This window comes from Nycticebus coucang, chromosome 5 (genome assembly GCF_027406575.1).
Source record: "Nycticebus coucang isolate mNycCou1 chromosome 5, mNycCou1.pri, whole genome shotgun sequence".
NCBI classification, from domain to species: Eukaryota; Metazoa; Chordata; class Mammalia; order Primates; family Lorisidae; genus Nycticebus; species Nycticebus coucang.
Window position 1 is genome coordinate 133,228,529 of NC_069784.1, and position 20,172 is coordinate 133,248,700.

Below are 20,172 nucleotides of genomic sequence, written 5' to 3' on the forward strand. Positions count from 1 at the left end.
GATAATGTTATATTTGTATCTGCCAGTAGGCTGCAGATATGTGTGGAGTACAGATCCTTCAGCAAAATAGGAAAATGTTGAGCCTTAATAGAAACATATAACTAAATATAAATATAAAAACACCAAAATAGAACTTAGGTTAAGGAAGAATTCAAGAGTCCAGGAGCAGTGGCTCGTGCTTGTAATCCCAGCACTCTAGCAGGCTGAGGTGGGTGGATCACTTGTGCTTATAGATTTGAGACCAGCCTGAGCAAGAGTGAGACCTCATCTCTACTAAAAATGAAAAACTGAGGCAAGAGGATCGCTTGAGCTCAAGAGTTTGGGGGTGTTGTGAGCTATGACGCCATAGCACTCTACCAAGGGCAACCAAGTTGAGACTCTGTCTCAAAAAAAAAAAGGAAAAAAAATTCAAGCTATAGTCGAAGTAATCCAAGTTGATTACTGAGTGCCAATGTTAAGTTATACTGTAGCAGCACATATACATGGACACTTAAGCATTAAGAAATACTAAGGCGCCAGCCACATACACCTGAACTGGGGCGTTCGAATCCAGCCCTGGCCCACCAAACAACAAGGACAGCTGCAACCAAACAATAGCTGGGTATTGTGGCAGGCACCTGTAGTCCCAGCTACTTGGAAGGTGGAGGCAGGAGAATCGCTTGAGCCCAGGAGTTAAGAGGTTGCTGTGAGCTGTGATGCCACAGCACTCTACCCAGGGTGACAGTTTGAGGCTCTGTCTCAAAGAAAAAAAAAAAAAAGAAAGAAATACTTTAAGGGGAGAATCCTACCTATTAAATATGTCAGGGAATGTGTGATCATAATTACCTGTTTACAGCTATTAATAAACTCACTCTAGTTTTCACTGTAAAAGGAAAGTGCTGGGTGGAAGGGAAGTTATTTTCTTTTTTAAGGAATTCTAGGTAATTGGTGTTTCTGGAAGGGGTGCTAACGTTTCCCCTTGCTCTGGCTGCGTGGAGACATGTGATCCAGGAAGCTGTCTCTGCCCTGCACTCACACAGGGCGCATGTGTCCAGCATTGCCGCCCTCATTGTTGTGCAATTATCCACCTACACATTTCCTCCTGTGCTGAGCTCGTCTCAGTGTGTGAGCCACGTGCCATAGTTAGCTCCATAAGGTAAGTGCTCGGAAAATAGGAAATATCTCTGGGGTCTCACTTTCTCTTATAAGTGGCGTCTCCACTTTTCTCTTTTAAGATTTAGCACAGTGTCATTTACTTATTAATTCTGTAGTGTAGACAACCTAGTACTTTTATAAAAATTTTTTTGTTTTTTGGTTGTTTTAGAATTTTGCTTTCAATTGTTTTCAATTCTTTTTATTTTATTTTTTTTATTGAGATGGAGTCTCACTTTGTGGCCATGGGTAGAGTGCCATGGCATCATAGCTCACAGCAACCTCCAACTCTTGGGCTTAAGTGATTCTCTTGCCTCAGCCTCCTAAGTAGCTGGGACTACAGGTGCCTGCCACAATGCCTGACTTTTTTTTATTTTTTCTTTTTTTTGTAGAGACAAGACTCTGGCTCAGGCTGGTCTCGAACCTCTGAGCTCAGGGCAGTTCACCCATCTCGGCCTCCCAGAGTGCTAGGATTACAGGCATGAGCTGCCACGCCTGGCCAACAACCCAGTACTTTTGTACATAATTTCATTAGTTGGAAATGACTTCAGTCATCCTTGTAATAGTTAAGGAAACGCAAGATTTTGTTTCTAGCCTTTTAAAGTATGAAAGAATCATAACTGAATTTGATAAGAAAGCTGTTTCCTGTATTATTTGTTTATTTTGCATATTTCTATCTCTGGAATAGAAATAGAACTTCAGAAATTAAAACAAAAAATATCGCCTGATTTCTGATATATAACTTAGAAGAATGGTGACATTTCAGTTCTTAGCATAGAACCGTGATATAGGACAACATGGTGTTCTAAGTGTGTACCAAAATAAGCAGAAAATAAGGTCTCTAGGCTGAGACCTTAGGTAGGTCTGTAGATAGCTCCAGCCTACCCTTTAAGAAGTAGTTTTTTTCCTGGCAACTAACAAGAATTACATAAAACAGGGAATGTGTTGGATGCACTGTTTGCTTTTATCTGTTAAACATGTGCAACTGCTACGTGTGAATTGACCCACAACCCAAGAAGTAAATGTGGTTAGTGACTCTGGAGCTGTGCTGAGCCTCCCTCCTCTGGAAGCACCGCGGAAGACTTGTGTGGAGTGAAGCTGTGGGCCAAGGGTGTGGGCCAAGCATTTGGCAGGTGGGGTTAGCTCAGTGGTTCTCAGCCTTCCTAATGCCTCCTAATGCTGCAACCCTTTAAAGAGTTCCTCATGTTGTGGTGACCTCCAACCATAAAATTATTTTTGTTGCTACTTCATCACTGTAATTTTGCTACTGTTATGAATGGTAATGTAAATATCTGATATGCAGGATGTATTTTCATTGTTATAAAGGGATCACGACCCACAGGTTGAGAACCGCTGGGTTTGCTCTTGATGGCTTAGAGACTACTCATCCAAGACTGTAGCCTAGCTGAGCCCTGGGCTCTGTTTTCATTTCCATCACTAGTCTTCTATCTGGTACTGTACTTGTCTGCTCTAGCAGGCGGACTCACACACACACACTCTCTCTCTCTCTCTCATTTTAAAAATTATGAGTGACCATCTGGTTTTTGTAAGAGTGTTTCAACCTATTTCAAAGTGGTCAAAATTAATCAGTCAAAAGCAGTGTGGTATTCTGGACTGATTTTTAGGATCCTGAATGTTAATGCTAGCTTTATAAGTAAGTGTAGGAAAAGTCTTAGAATAAAACTTTGGTGTGTGTTTTCCTATATGCAGAATGTATCCTCACATATGAGAAAGTTATGAAGGTTCCCATGAAGGCAAGTTAATTTTTTTTTAGCTACTTTGAACTTCAGAAATTAAAACAAAACAAAAAACATTGCCTGAAACTCTTGAGTTTCAAACTCAGCTCTTGAGTTTGCCGCCCACTGGAAGCTCTTCCTGCCCCTTTTGTCCCACGGCCCCTCTCTGTGCACCGTGTCCTCTCCGGCCCCCTTAGTTCACCCTTCAACTTTGCCTTATTCCCAGTCTGGCCCCACTGTACCCTGCCTTTAGTGTCTCCAATGCCTGGCACAAAGCTAATGCTCAGCTGTTATTTGAATTAAGTTGAAGTAGAAGCTGGGGAGGGCATGGCTACAGGCACGGGTTGGTTTTATCTTTTATTCAGTTATTTTATCTTTTTATTCTTTTATCCAGTTGGTGGATAGTGTTTGTTGTGGGGTTTTTTTCCCCAGAATTATTTGTATCACAAAAATAGAAGAAGTAAAGAATGGCTGACTGTGAGAACATAGAAATGAAGAGAGTGGCATTCTATGCAGAAAATCATAGGTACCTTGAAATTAAGTGAATTTCTGCTCACTTCCCAATTAAAACGGGATGAGACTTCAGTATTTTAAAAGTGACTGTTGCTAACAGGTGTGTTAAAATAAAAAAATTAATAGAAGAGTATCCTTGATAACTTTAAAACACTGTACACTTGGTTGAATTACAGTTTTAAAAGACATGATTATGAGGAAGACAGTGCTACCATAGTAAAGAACTAAACTGGACTGTTAGCTTTCTTTCAAGCCTTATGTTTAGATCATACACAGTGTACATGTTGAAATGGCACGCTCTTCAGATTGATTTTGTAGCTAGATCAGAAAATAAACAATGACTGTCTCATTAGAAACTAAATTATCTCTGTGCCAGAATCCTGGCTTTGAGAGTTTTTACCAACTTGTGTTAGGAGGATAATAACAGATATCATACCACACAGTAAACTAGTCAGTGGTTTGTGTTGTGTTTACGTAAAATAAGTTTGTGTATCTCTGGCATTGTTCTCAAATGATTAATGTGAACAGTAAAAATGATTATTGTAAAGCTTATGGGAATGAATCTCCAGCTATTTCTGGAAAGCTGATGGTTAACTAGAAGGTTAAGTCATCAAAAATCCCAGTGGTCTGCTGTATGCTAATTGAGCTAGACCTGCTCTTTGCAGTGTACCCCACCACTGAGCTCCTGAGCTGCCTGTCCCTACTTGGCACCTTGTCCTGTTCCCTTTCCAGCTGTGATCTCGGTTCCTCATTGCGGCCTTTTAATACAGTGAGTGTCTCCACGGATGCTACTAATTACTCTTGTTCGACTGGCATTTTAATTCCGTGATCTAATTGTTCAGGGATTTTCTTTTGCCTTAATCACCTAGCTATCTAGCAGTTAGTCATCTAGGTATAAAGCTAAAAAATTCTTCTTATTGGGCTCACTTGTGTGTATGGTATCTTTAAATAATTTAGAAATTGGGTCTGTGTTTGAATGGTGGTGCCACCACTGCATGGCTGTGTGATGTTGGACAAAACAATAACCATTCTAAGCCTCATTTTCCGATTTTATAAAATAAGGATGACCAAATTTACATGATAGAGTGGTTGGGAGAGTTAAAAGCTCTCAACCACCAGGCTCAGTGCCCATAGCACAGTGGTTCCAGTGCCAGCCACATACACCAAGGCTGGCGGGTTCCAACCCGGCCTGGGCCAGCTAAACAACAATGACAACTGCAACAACAAAAAGAAAATGGCGGTGGCACCCTGTGGCTCAAGGAGTAGGCCACTGGCCCCATACACCAGAGGTGGCAGGTTCAAACCTGGCCCCGGCCAGAAACTGCAAAAAAAAAAAAAAAAAGGAAAATATATATTAGGCCACGTGTGGTGACTCACACCTGTAGTCCCAGTGCTGTGGGAGGCCAAGGCGGGTGGATTGCCTGAGCTTAGAGGTTTGAGACCAGTATGAGCAGCAGTGAGCCAGAGTAAGACCTCATCTCAACTAACGTCAAAAACAGCGGGTCAGACCATCACCAGAGGAAGAAGAAAATGAAAAAAAAAAAGAGTACTTCAAACAAAGAATAAACAAGCAAGCTGAAATTAAAAATTAAAAAATAAATAAAGAAAAATTTTAATAAAGAAAATGGCTGGGCATGGTGGCCTGTGCCTGTAGTCCTAGCTACTTGGGAGGCTGAGGCAAGAGAATCTCTTAAGCCTGAGAAGTTGCTATGAGCTGTGAGCTGTGATGGCCTGACACTCTACTGAGGGCGACATAGTGAGACTGTTAAATAACAAAAAGGGGAGGGGTGGGCTCTCAACCACCAGACTCTCCATACTGTCTGGGGAGGAAATGTTGCTCCCCACTCATGCTCCACCCCTCTGCAGTTTATGAGAACCTTTCCCACTGTTAGTTCAGTACGTCCCCAGGATATTGGAGACTGTTAAAGACCAGCATGTGCACTGCAATAACAATTGTGTTTTGCTTAGATTTTCTTCCTGGTAGGATCTCCGGTGGTGTTAAAAGATCCTGCTTTGTAGAAAGTCCCACAGCCTTTGCTTAAGTACCAAGTGATAGTTTCTCACGAGACCTGCTGTGTAGGCTTGAAGTGTCCCCAGGAAACGCTTGGAAGAGTTAGACCAGGCATTAGTGCAGGTGCCTGGCAAATGTTAACTCGACACGGGTGAGAAAGCGCTACAGCAGCAGGGGCCAGCACATAATGGCATCTGTGCCTCTGGGCAGTATGGTCCTGGTCACTTCTTCTGGGAAGTTGGTATTACAGCCAGAAAGCTCTGACCTTCACCCAGCACCTTGTCCGGCCTTAGTTTTGAGTAGGAGTTCTTAGGTGTGGTCTTCATTGTGTGAACACTCTTAGTCAGCTTGCTCCATTCTTGGATTTTACTCCTTTGTGGCCCAGAGTCATGAGTGTGAGTATACTTGAAAGGGGAGGTAAGAGGGCACTCGACCGGCAGAGATCTCATAGACCATCAAGGCTTGTACGAAAGGTCTTTATTGGTGAGGGGGGGATGTTGCAGGACAACACCAAGGAAGAGTGAGGAAAGAAAGAGAGGGGAGAAAAGAGAGAGAGACAGAGAGCCAAAGAAACTTGGCTGTGAGTCAAAGGTGGTAGTAGTATGTGGAGAGCGGTGCTCTTTCTCCACCAAGTGCTGGACGTGGAGGATAAGTGGTAGAGATTGCAGAGCAGTATGTGGAAAATCCTGTTATTTCAACTACTCTGAGAAAAGAAGAACACTTTGGAAGTTAGTATATTTTAGATTAAATGATGACTAAAGTACATACCTGGTAGATAAAACCATTATTATTTTAAAATATAAAATTTTAGGGCAGCGCCTGTTGCTCAGTGGGTAGGGTGCCGGCCCCATATACTGAGGGTAGCAGGTTTGAAACTGGCCCTGGCCAAACTGCAAGAAAAAAATAGCTGGGCGTTGTGGCAGGTGCCTGTAGTCCCAGCTACTCGGGAAGCTGAGGCAAGAGAATCGCCTAAGCCCAAGAGTTGGAAGTTGCTGTGAGCTGTGACACTGGCACTCTACTGAGGGCAATAAAGTGAGATTCTGTCTCTTAAAAAATAAATAAATACACACACACACATATATATATATAAAATTTTAATCAAAGAAGTCAACTACTTTAATAATTAAACTTTAGCAAGTTTACTGAAAGATCAGCAGTAAGTAGGTAGATGCTTCAGATCAGGTTTGGTTTGGTTGTTTTTTTTTTTGTTTTTTTTTTTGTGAAGTGATAATATCATTGAGGTCAAGAGTACATTTAATTCTTAACATTATTCTGCCTTCAGATTTGTAGTCTTGCCTTTGGATGGTGATACAGAGACCCCCTAGTTCTAGTCTAGTAACACCTTTTAGATGAGTTGCTTCCCAGCACCTCCCCTTTCCCATGCTCTGGGTTCCTTTTGAAGCCACTGACAGGTTGCTGTCCCTGTTAGTGTAAACTTACTCATTGTTCCTTTTTTTTTTTTTCTGAGACAGAGTCTCACTATGTCGCCCTTGGTAGAGTGCTGGCTTGTCACAGCTCACAGCAACCTCAAACTCTTGATCTTCAGCAATTCTCTTGCCTTAGCATCCTTAGTAGCTGGGACTGCAGGCACTCACCACAACATCTGGCTTTTTTTTTGCAGTGTTTAGCCGGGGCTAGGTTTGAACCCGCCACCTCTGGCATATGGGGCCGGCACCCTACTCCTTTGAGCCACAGGCGCCACCCTCTGCTTTTTTTTTTTGTAGTTATCATTGTTGTTTAGAAGGCCTGGGTTGGGCTCGAACCTGCCAGCCTTGGTGTATGTGGCCGGCACCCTACTCACTGAGCTACGGGCGCTGAGCCTCATTGTTCTTCTTCTTTTTTTGCAGTTTTTGGCCAGGGCTGGGTTTGAACCCACCACCTCCGGCATATGGGGCCAGTGCCCTACCCCTTTGAGCCACAGGCGCTGCCCCCTCATTGTTCTTCTTAATATTTGTTCTTGTCTTCTGGTTCTGCCCCAGTGTTTTTTGTGGTTGTCTCAGAATATTTTTCATAAATATGGAGGATTGACAGTTCAGTTTATGATTTTTCTCTATTTGATATAGATGCAGGGAAAAGATTTTAAGAAATTCAAAAATAAATAAAATGGGCCCAGGACAGTGGCTCTCGCTTATCATCCTAGCACTCTGGGAGGCTGAGGCGGGTGGATCGCTTGAGCTCAGGAGTTTAAGACCAGTCTGAGCAAGACGAGACCCTATCTCTACTAAAAAAAGGAAAAACTAGCAGGGCATGGTGACCAGCACCTGTAGTCCCAGCTACTTGGGAGGCTAAGGCAAGAGGATCGCTTAAGCCAGCCGTTTTCAACCTGTGGGTCACGACCCCTTTGGACTGTATTAAAGGTTTGTGGTATTAGGAAGGTTGAGAACCACTGGCTTAAGCCCAACAGTTTGAGGTTGCTGTGAGCTATGACACCATGGCACTCTATCTGTCTCAAAAAAATAAATAAAATGTGTGAGTGATATTGTATACCTCACAGATGGGAGACTGTGTCTGTCTAATGTGGGTCAATGTGAAGATTGTGATTTGAGTTGGGATCCCTGTTGGAAATTAGAATCAAATATGAATGCAAGGGGAAAAAAGATTATTTGCCAATGGACAATAATGAACTTTCTTTTTTTTTATTGTTGGGGATTCATTGAGGGTACAATAAGCCAGTTACACTGATTACAATTGTTAGGTAAAGTCCCTCTTAATAATGAACTTTCTTAAACACACACTTCATCTGTCTTGCCAAATACAAATATATTGCTTACTGAGAAATTAAGTCCAAGATAGTATGCACTGGGATTGTTTCAGAGTTATGGGCTTTTTAGAAGTTGATTTGGAAGAAAAAACACAAGTAAAAAAAATCTAGTAATATGTATAGTTTTTTAATTGAAATTGGTGCATGCAATACTTTGGTATGTATAAGAGTCAAGTTTTGCAGTATATGTTAGTTCTACGTGGGAGCCAGTATCTGAAAACTCAAGTCTTTTTTTCATAAAACTCTTATGTCTTTCTTAATAATGTTTAAAATTAAATTTTTTTTTTTTTTTTTTTGTAGAGACAGAGTCTCACTTTATGGCCCTCGTAGAGTGCCGGGGCCTCACACAGCTCACAGCAACCTCCAACTCCTGGGCTTAAGCGATTCTCTTGCCTCAGCCTCCCGAGAAGCTGGGACTATAGGCGCCCGCCACAACGCCTGGCTATTTTTTGGTTGCAGTTCAGCCGGGGCCGGGTTTGAACCCGCCACCCTCGGTATATGGGGCCGGCGCCTTACGACTGAGCCACAGGCGCCGCCCTAAAATTAAATTTTTAAAGAAAATGACTATAAATAAAAAATGTGTATTATACTTCAATAAGACTTCTTTTAAGTAAAGCAATTATATTGAATATGCTTTCTAAAATCTCACATATCTCTCTCACCCACTCCCAAATCTTGTGATTTTGATGTTCTCTAATCTATCTTTGAGATGTACTGCCTGACTGTAGTTAAGTGTTTAGACTCCAGTAAATCTTTTGATTGGATGGATACTACCTAAAATATAACTGTAAGCCTCAAAAGAACGTTCTTTTGTAATATGTAAAATATACATGCATATATACACACACATTTTTTTTTTTTTTTTTAGACAGAGTCTTGCACTATGCCCCTGGGTAGAGTGCAGTGGTATCATCATAGCTCATGCAACCTCCAACTCCTGGCTCAAACAAAGCTCCCAAGTAGCTGGGACTACAGGCACATGCCTCCATGCCTGGCTAATACTTTTGTATTAGTAGACGTGGAGTCTCACTCTTGCTCAAGCTGGTCTTGAACTCATGACTCAAGCAATACTCCTCCCTCAGCCTCCCAGAGTACTAGGATTATGGCCATAAGCCACTGCCCCAGCCTAAAATATATATTTAAAAAAGGCTGATATTTATATCAGCCTCAGGTGCCTTCCCATTACCATAGGATATAGTCCAAATCCTTTAACCTTTCAGCTGGAAGATACTGTTGGACCTGGCTTAATACTTAACAAAAGTTATAGGTTGAACAGATACTACATTTCTGTTGTTCTAAGAGTACAAGGATCTACTAAGAAAAACTAAGACTTGAACATACAGGTGCTAATTATTCTCTAAAGTTAATTTTAGCCATTCTAACAAGTATAGATTTATCTCATTGTGATTTTAGTTAGCATTTTTGTGTTAATAGTGAATGAAGTGTCTATTCAAATATCCTGGCTTTTAGAAAAAATTGGTTGATTCATACTTTTCAATTATAAGGGTCAGATCCAAATGAGGTCCATACATTGCATTAAGTCAGCAGTTCTCAACCTGTGGGTCGCGACCCACAGGAACTGTACTAAAGGGCCATGGCATTAGGAAGGTTGAGAACCACTGCATTAAGTTGATACGTCTTTTAAATCTCATTTAATCCATAGGTTAAAAGTATAAATTAAATCTCTTTTAATCTATGGGTTGAACCGACAGGTTAAAACATCTCTGTTTTCTTTGCATCAGGAACATCCAGAACATGAAGAATTCTCTAAGATAAGTGGAATTTTCTAATTACATCCCCATTCCCCATTATGTTGGTTAGAGTGATTTTTGTCTTTTGTATTTTCTGGAAACGAATTGATTAAGTCTAACAACTTCAAGTTTGTTTGGGGTATTGATTTGAGACGGTTTCATGCACTTTCATCAGGAGGTATGTGATATGTGATTGTTTTTGAGAGGTTAAAAGTGGTTGGTTGAGTTTAGGATTTGTCAATTTGATTAATCCTGCATTCACGTCAGCCTTCCACCAAATGCTTTCAGCCGCCGTTAGCAGTCACTGCCTAGAATCATTACATCATTGCTAGTTGCAGAGTGGTACCCTAATTTCATCATTCCTTCTTTATTAACTGGAATACTTACACAAAGAAAAAGTTGGCCTCACCAACTGTTTGGTTCTTAGGAGATAATGTTTGCAAGTAATGGTGGGATAAATGTGGGGTTTGAGTTTTTTCCCTTTGGTATTGGTTTTCAGACTAATAATTTTGTTTTATACCATTCTTTAAAGTAAGGATTTTATTTTTTAAGGCCATAAAGGACTCATAGATTTTAGCATACATAAATTTTAGCATACTTATCTTAATGCCTTATATGAATTTTTAATACTCAAATTGTATCATCTTTGGTCAGTGAGGATGCCTTCAAGTTGGTTCCAGAGGTCTTTTGATATCTGTCTTGCCTTCTGGTATAACTAGATGTCCTGAGCTCATCTTATAACATGTTAGTTTGTTTATGTCTAAGGCCATTTACCACGCCAGGAGCAATGAGCATACTTAGTGCCCAGATCTTAATGATTTTTAATATCATTTTTCAAGAAACGGAACTATGACTCCACAAAGAAATATCTAATTCAAGGACTAGAGTAGGAACTACACTAAGTAGGAGCATCTTGTATAAGTAAGGAGTAGTGCTCAGAAAACAAAATAAAGACATACACAGTGATGGGGATATGTCAAAGGGACACAAGGTTGAACTGAAAGAACTCACTCCACTGGCCAAAGCTGGAACAATTTGAGCAACAAAATAAATAAAATTGTATTAGACTATCATCCAGATTACAAAATAAATATTTGTGACTCTGTACAGATAAAATAAATAAATGGGGAAGAATAGATGAATCTCCAGGAAGAAGAGTTATAATCTATATAGGTACTCCATGCTTAAAGAAGTAGATAGTAATTCACCTCCCCTTGAGTGTGGGCTGTGTATTGTCACTCCTTTCCAGAGACTGTCATGTGAAAAGGGGAGCAGGAGTGTAATTTTACAATGAAGAAACCAAATACTTCCTTAGCTAGATGCTCAAAGTTTGTTCACTGATGATAAGTCACTGTTGGCAGGATCGTATTGATGACATGTGTTGTGAAGGGCACTTCACCTCAGTGGTCTTTCTTCCCCCAAACTCATAACCCCAGTCTATCATGAGAAAAATATTGGGCAAATCACAATTGAGCACATCCTACGAAACGCTCCCTGTGCTTTCTGGGTCTTGCTGAGAAACCATCACAGTCAAGAGCAACCTAAAGAGACATCATGACTAGATATAGACTATGGTACCCAAGATGAGATTCTGGGGTGGAAAAAGGACACTGGCCAAAAACTAAGGAAATATGAGTAAAGTGTGAACTTTAGTCAATGATAACATATTCATGTTGATTTATTAATTGTGACAAATATACCATACTAATGTAAGAGCTTAATAGTTTCATAATGGGGGAAACTAGATGTGGGGCATATGGACCTCTATACTGTCTTTGCAATTTTTAGGTAAATCTAAAACTATTCTAAAATTTAAAGTTTATTAGAAACGTTTAAAAAGTCATTTAACCTTTGATAACTCAGAGAGTTAATACTCATAGTGTATCATTGTTTACAAACACGTTCCCAAACCCTTTGAGCATATCTTGCAGTTTGTGGTTAGGAAGGGAGTTTATTTTTCATGAGTATTAGGCTCTTATCTAAAAATCACATAGGAGCTCCGTATTTCAGCCACTATCAAAACAGAGTTGGGGTGATAAAGGTCAAGCTAAGAGTAATCTCTTCTGCACTGGCTGAGTTTTTTATGTATTTATTGTTGGTGACCCCCAAGAGGGAACACCAGTACTGCATGGAGTCTTGTCTTAGTCTGGGGGCATAGGCTCCCCACATGGCTGATGAGCCTGAGGGGCATCTGCAGACCAAGCAGAGCTGCCCAGCACTCTGTGCGGCATGTAGGGTCCCTGATGTTGAGGGAGAACACTAGGGGAGTACCTGTGAGGGAAAGAATTACAAACAAACAGTCAGGGGTGAGTGAAGTTGGCTGGCCTGTCAGACAGACATCCAAGTAGAGATACTGGGTGGGATAGGACATAAGGGGATTAAAGATAAGGATCTGGACGTTATCGATGTTTATTATGAGGTTAAGGATGAGATAGGCCAGGTGTAGTGGTACATACCTGTGGTCCCAGCTATTCATGAGACTGAGGCGAGAGGATGGCTTGAGCCCAGGAGTTTGAGGTTACAGTGAGCTATGACAACACTATTGCACTCTAGCCCAGGTGAGAGAGTAAGAGTTTGTCTCAAAAAAAAAAAAAAAAAAGTTAAACATAGAATTATCATTTGATCCACAACTTCATTCTTAGGTGTATACCCAAAGGAAATGAAAACATATGTCCATACAAAAAACTTGTATGCAGATGTTCATAGCATTATTATTTGTAATAGCCAAAAGGTTGGAACAGTCCAGATATTGAACTGATGAATGGACAGACTCTCTTCTGTGCATTCAGTGGAATGTTATTTGGCCATATAAAGGTGGTACCTTGAAAACATACTAAGAGAAAGAAGCCAGTTACAAAAGACCACTTGTTTTATGGCTTTGTTTATATGAAATGTCCAGAATAGGTAAATCTATAGCCACTAGAGAAGAAAATTGCCTTGGGTGAAAGATGGGATAATTTTGTGGGTGTAAGCAGGGAGTAATATTTTAGGGATAAGCAGGGAGTTATATTGTGGGAGTAAGCAGGGAGTTATATTGTGGGAGTAAGCAGGGAATAATATTGTGGGATAAGTAGGGAGTAATATTGTGGGATAAGTAGGGAGTAATATTGTGGGGCTAAGCAGGGAGTAATATTGTGGGGTAGCAGGGATTCATATTGTGGGGGTAAGCAGGGATTAATATTGTGGGATAAGTAAGGAGTAAAATTGTGGGGGTAAGCAGAGAGTAATACTGTGGGGGTAAGCAGGGAGTAATATTGTGGGATTAAGCAGGGAGTAATATTGTGGGGGAGCAGGGATTAATATTGTGGGAGTAAGCAGGGATTAATATTGTGGGGGTAAGCAGGGATTAATATTGTGGGATAACTAAGGAGTAATATTGTGGGATAACTAAGGAGTAATATTGTGGGGGGTAAGCAGAGAGTAATATTGTGGGGGTAAGCAGGGAGTAATATTGTGGGATTAAGCAGGGAGTAATATTGTGGGGGAGCAGGGATTAATATTGTGGGAGTAAGCAAGGAGTAATATTGTTGGGGTAAGCAGGAATTAATATTGTGAGGGTAAGCAGGGATTAATATTGTGGGGGTAAGCAGGGATTAATATTGTGGGGGTAAGCAGGGAGTAATATTGTGGGGGTAAGCAGGGAGTAATATTGTGGGGGTAAGCAGGGAGTAACATTGTGGGGGAGCAGGGATTAATATTGTGGGAGTAAGCAGGGATTAATATTGTGGGGGTAAGCAAGGAGTAATATTGTGGGGGTAAGCAGGGAGTAATATTGTGGGAAAACTAAGGAGTAATATTGTGGGGGTAAGCAGGGAGTAATATTGTGGGGGAGCAGGGATTAATATTGTGGGGTAGCAGGGATTAAGATTGTGGGGGTAAGCAGGGATTAATATTGTGGGGGTAAGCAGGGAGTAATATTGGGGGGTAGCAGGGAGTAATATTGGGGGGGTAAGCAATAATAGCAAGAAAGTATGGAAATTTTACAGGGGGTAATGAAGATGTTCTAAAATTACTGTATACTGGCACAAAAATAGAGAGGCAGATGTATGGAACAGAATAGAGAACCAAGAGATGAACCCATTCACTTATCGTCATTCGATCTTTGATAAGCCTATCAAAAACATAAATTGGGGGAAAGATTCCCTATTTAACAATCTCTGTTAAATTGAATGGGTGAATTGGCTGGCAATCTGAGGAAGAGTGAAACTGGACATCCACCTTTCATCATTAACAAAAATTGATTCTCACTAGATAAAAGATTTAAAGTTAAGACATGGAACTATAAAAAATACTTGAAGAGAGTGCAGGGAAAACACTTGAAGAAATTGGCCTGGGAGAATATTTTATGAGGAGGACCCTCCCTACCCCCCCCAGCAATTGAAGCAACACCAAAAATACATTACTGGGATCTGATCAAACTAAAAAGCTTCTGCATAGCCAAGAACACAGTAAGTAAAGTAAGCAGACAGCCCTCAGAATGGGAGAAGATATTTGCAGGTTATGTTTCTGACAAAGGTTTGATAACTAGAATCTACAGAGAACTCTAATTAATGGATAAGAAAAGAACAAGTGATCCCATTTCACTGTAGGCAAGAGACTTGAACAGAAGCTTTTCCGAAGAAGATAGGCGCGTGGCCTACAGACATGTGAAAAAAATGCACATCATCTTTTGATATGCACTTCTGATAATTAAACCACTTTATGATATCATCTAACTCCAGTAAGATTAGCCCACATCAAAAAATCCAAAAACTACAGATGTTGGTGTAGATGTGGAGAGAAGGGAACACTTCTGCACTGCTGGTGGGAGTGCAAGCTAATATGTTCCTTTTGGAAAAAAGTTTGGAGAACACTTAGAGAACTAAAAGTAGACCTGCCATTTGATCCTGCAGTTCCTCTACTAGGTATATATCCAGATGACCAAAAATCATTTTATAACAAAGATACTTGCACCAGAATGTTTATTGCAGCACAGTTCATAATTGCCAAGTCATGAAAGCAGCCCAAGTGCCCATCGACCCATGAATGGATTAACAAATTGTGGTATACGTACACCATGGAATACTATGCAGCCATGAAAAAGATGGAGACTTACCTCTTTTATGTTTACTTGGAACATTCTTCTTAGTAAAGTATCTTAAGAATGGAAGAAAAAGTATCCAATGTACTTAGTACTATTATGAAACCAATATATAATCACCCACACTTTCATACGAATGATAAAACACAACAATAGCCAAGAATGAGAAAGGGAAGGGGAAGGAGAGGGGAGGAGAGGGAGGAGAGGTCGGGTGGAGGGAGGGTAATCAGTGGGACCTCACCTAATGTGCACAATGCTAGGATACAGGTCAAATCTGTTAAGAGTAGAGTATAAATGTCTTAACACAACAAATAATTGAGATGAAGGCTGTGTTAACCAGTTTGATGTAAGCATTCCAAATTGCATATAAAATCAGCATATTATACCCCATAAATGCATTAATGTACACAGTTATTAATAAAACAAAAAAAACTGTACATGAACTTAGAAAAAGTAAAAACAAAATTAATGTAATGGTTGTGTAACTGTGAATATGCTAATAACCATTGAATTGTACACTTACATCAATAGGTGAATTTTATGGTATGTGAATTTTGTCTCAACAAAGCTGTTACCTTCTCCCCCAACCCTCCCTGCCCCCAAATCCCATTTGAACGAGTTTCAACATCTTTCTGTTGAGAGAGAGGGAACAGAAATATGGTTAATTGTCCTCCAAGAATAGTTCGATTTAGGAAGATTTGTTGAATTTCTGCTTTGTACCTGGCACACAGCAGGGCACTGACAACAAATGCAAAGACATTGTCAGCCTGGTGAGGGTACCAGGAGGAAGTGTTTGGAATATCAGGGAAGGTGTCACCCACAAGGCGTCCAGGGGCAGCCAGAGATGGCATGAAGCATGTGGTGATGCTGCTCTCTAGGGGCTAGAGTTGGGGAGGGGGTGCAGGTGGCAGGACGCAGGTCTGGAAAGAGGATTAACTTTCAAATTATCCATCTTACATTAAAGAAGAGGAAACTGCTCACAAGAAATGCTGCGCCAAACAATCAGTTTTTATCTTTTATTTTTAGTTCACAAATTAATAACACAGAGCTCTCATTTACTGAATGTTAAGCTGGCACTGTCCTTGAGTCCTTTCTCATGATCCTCTTCAAAACTCCACAAAGGGTGTGCTGCTAGGGCCTGCGCTGGCAGAGGAGAAGGGGCAGCGAGGGCATTGCTAGCTGCCCACGGCCATGCTGCTGGTGGGTGAGTGGTGAGGCCAGGAGTCAGTCCAGGCAGCCAGAGCCTGCCCTCCTCCACACCTGACTTCAGTGACATTGAGCTGGTGGGCAGCAGTCTGCAGAACTGTTGTTCCCACTGAATCTCTCCCAGCCTCTGTTTCAAGATGCTTTCGATTCTTTGTTAAAATGACTAAATATATCTAAAATTAAACTGGCAATTGTTTTGTTTTTCTTATACAATTGAAGTTGTTGCTGTTAGACTTAATAAATGATAGACTGAGAGGAAATGAGTGATGATAATTACAGGGATTTCTTATTTGAGGAATTTATATTTAGTGTTCCTTCAAATCACATTCTTTTTAGGTTGATGGAAATCTTTCTGAACATTGGTGATAACTAGTTATTCACTGAAGTGGCTTCCTATATAAATATGTCTGTCAGCACCATTTGGATGAGTCCTCCCTCAAAAAGTGAACATCCTTGAGATTGCACTGATAGTTGTTTTTCAGTTCTAGGTGTAGAAGTGAAATTACTTATTTAGGGCCTTAAATTACCATCAAGATAGGCTTTTAACAGTTCTGCCATGTTTTTAGTGTAGATTTCCCTACCTTTAATACCCGTCAGTAAACATTTACTGATCACAATAATACTATAAAGTGATAGAACATATTTGAGAGAGTAACAGGCTGGCATTTTTTGTGTAGTGGAAGTCCTAGGTCAAAACTTGGATTTCACTCTGATGTTATAGTTGAAGACATGCTTCAGCTAACACTCTAAATATAGAAGGTCTTTGGTACCCAGAGTCAACCCATTTCCCTTTAAAAGGGAAAGAAAACTCCACCTAGGGTTCCTGGACAAGTCCATAGCACCCTGGCACGTAATCCAGGCTCTGAGATCCCAGCTGGCCCCTGGTAATTCTTCAGCACACTGGTATGTCCCAGCGTTGCCAAGTAGACTGGAAGGATTGAGGGAACAGGAAGCAAGCTGCAGGGAGATAAGGCAGGCAGCTGTGAGCTGCAGACTGGAGAGGAAAGGAGAACGCTAGTCCAGAGAACCAGCACTAGCAGTTTGGCTTTGCTTGGAAACCAAAAGTCACTGGGAAGACTTCTGTCTCTGATTTTAGGGAGCTACCCACTGATTCAGTTATACAGTGGGACTCAACAGCAAAGAAGTGTGCATAGGAACCACAGCCCATTTACGGCTGCATCTCAACTGATTAGGGATTTTAAAGAAATAGAATTAAGTCAGTGAACACTTGGTTTATCCAACAATAGCAATTGTGTTGTCCTAAGACCAAGAAATCTTTATTTTAACTTTACAACTAATATAAACATAATTTTTGGTTCTGCTCTTTTGTGTTAGTGTCTTAGTTTGACTGCAGGCTGTTTTCTTGAAAGAGAGGGGTTTGTTGATGGATTTTAAAGGCAAAAAAGAAGAAAATATAGATAACATGACTCACCTGTATCCTGTGGGATATGACACATTGTCATCAAATACTATTTTATAAAGTCTCATGGAAAGGAAATAATTTAACTACTGACCAGTCCTGAGTATCATGTTTTTATTTGTTATGTTCCATTCTGTGATGCCATTCTGCAGTGTATTAAAGAGTGTGGGTTTAAATAATTAATGTGTATTTTAAGGACTAGTAGCTGGGTGCACACTCGTAGATTATAGTACTTGGGCTATAATCATTGTTGGATCTGGAAGAAGTATATGATGTTTTATTGACCATTTGGAAATTCTAAATTTTATACACAGTTCATTAATTTAAAGACTTTTGTCATTGTTGGTTCAACTTGAAAAAATTACATCAGTAATTCAATAGTGTAGAGTATCACATTATGTCTGTTTAGTAAAGTGAACTCCACCGGGACAGAGATGTCTTAATCTCTCTTCTCACCACCTAACATGACAGTGTCTGGTTTATCATAGGCAGGCAGTAGTATTTGTTCTATATATATATATTTTTTTTTTGTAGAGACAGAGTCTCACTGTACCGCCCTCGGGTAGAGTGCCCTGGCGTCATACGGCTCACAGCAACCTCTAACTCCTGGGCTTCCGCGATTCTCTTGCCTCAACCTCCCTAGTAGCTGGGACTACAGGCGCCCGCCACAACGCCCGGCTATTTTTTTGTTGTTGTTGCAGTTTGACCCGGGCTGGGTTTGAACCCGCCACCCTCAGCATATGGGGCTGGCGCCCTACTCGCTGAGCCACAGGCGCCGCCCGGCAGTAGTATTTGTATTGTTAAAAATGCCTTGGAGAGTTGAAAATAACCTACTGGAAAAAGTTTCAATATCTTTTATAGTTGGAAGATAAAATGTAATAAGTATCATACCTTCCAGTTATGTATTTATTGTTTGACACAGTATATTCACAATTGCTGTGTGTCAGTATTCAGAGATGAGCATGCCCCATCCCTTTCCTTGAGCAGCACAGATCTGCTGGGGATGGTGTGCACAAGGTCATAGTTACAGCTGATTATGCAAGCACTGAGCTGTGACCGGCAAGGCAGGAGGGCCCCACCGAGGACTGCTGTTGGATCGGGCCGTCTCCATGTTGCACCACACATGCTGCTGTCTGCGTGAAGAGCCCCCAACTAAGTTGCACTTAACTAGGGGTGGCCAGGTCTCAAAAGGTTGGAATCTCACAGTTTCCTCTGGTTTTTGCAATTTTTAAAAAGAGCTATGATATTCTTTACATTTTAAGTGGGCAATCAATTTCCTCTTAGCATATTAGAGGATTTTGATATACATTGTATAAATGTGATACATTGAGTGGGGCCAACCAAGACTACTCAAAGCAGGCTAATCAGACTGTTGTCAGGGTTCTCCTAGCTCTCTGGAAGCAAGTTTAAGGACTTAAACTCAGGTGTGTCCATGGCATCACTTTGAGAAGCAGTGAGGTGTATTGGTTGGTCTGAAAGCAGTAATGTACTTTGGACAGCCGGTGTGAGAAGTGGCTGGCTTTGTGAAGTCCTTGACTGGCATTCTCAGCCTCACTTTGTGTTTTCAAATATAAGTTAGAATTTGTTCATGGCAGTCTCCCATGTTTATAACAATTGTAATTAGTGAGGGACAAATTGCTGGCAGTTGATTAGGGCTTGAATCTTTGTTAATAGCAGGGGTGCTCTTGCTGAGGCCTAGCAATGTGCTTTAGTGACACACAGTATCTGTGTGTCTGTGGACATTCTGACTTCCCAGCTGGAATTTACCTGAGGGTGGCAGAGGCGTTTGATGGACCCCAGATCAGTATTAGTCACATAGTGTGAACATACTGAATGTGTGCAGAGTGTCTGATCAAATCAGTTCATCACAATCACCAGGACAGGCCGATCAGGGACAGCCTCAGGGACCATTTACTGGGGAACCTGCGGTATTGGTCTTTTAGCCCCTGGTATCCCAGGACCCTTCTGGGAGACCTATCTGTTCTCACAAAGGGCCTGGAAGAGTTTCTGCCTTTTTACATAAAGAAATGGTAGCTGAGAAAGATAAAAGTGATTTGTCTGGATTCAAAATTTTTCAAATTTTAAAACAAACTTCTTATACTGATGAATTTTGAAGCCTGTAATTTCTTTATGTTTTCTCCATGATAAATAACTTAGATATTTTAACTGTGCATTTTTTCAAAATTGGCCATGTTGAGAAAATTTTGCTTCAGGAGGAAAGTAAAATTAAATGGTGTCATCCTTTCCTCTTTCTGTAGTAAGTGAATGCTACCCTGATTGAAACACATAGTGAATTTTGTGAAAATAGTTTTTTTACACACAGGACCAGCAGATGAAGGCTTATCTGTAGGCGGCAGATGCTGGCTGCAGAGGGGCTCTGGGTCTTCTCTTTGTTTCTATGGCAAGAAGCATGTTGTGCTGTACATTAAGTCAGGAAGCCGTGTCCACCATCTGATTCCCTTCAGGACTGTCATGTGTGGGCTCTGGTCCCCACGCAGACCACATGCTAATTAGTTCCTGGGGTCTGATCACTTCATAGAGATAACCCTGGCTTGTTGATTAA

At 40.9% G+C, this 20,172-nt stretch overlaps 1 protein-coding gene across 2 annotated transcripts in view; it reads left to right on the plus strand.

Annotated features, from left to right (window-relative positions):
• TULP4 (TUB like protein 4) overlaps positions 1-20,172 on the plus strand; it is a 258,940-nt gene that overhangs the window by 136,487 nt on the left and 102,281 nt on the right. The gene's annotated exons all lie outside the window — the stretch shown is intronic.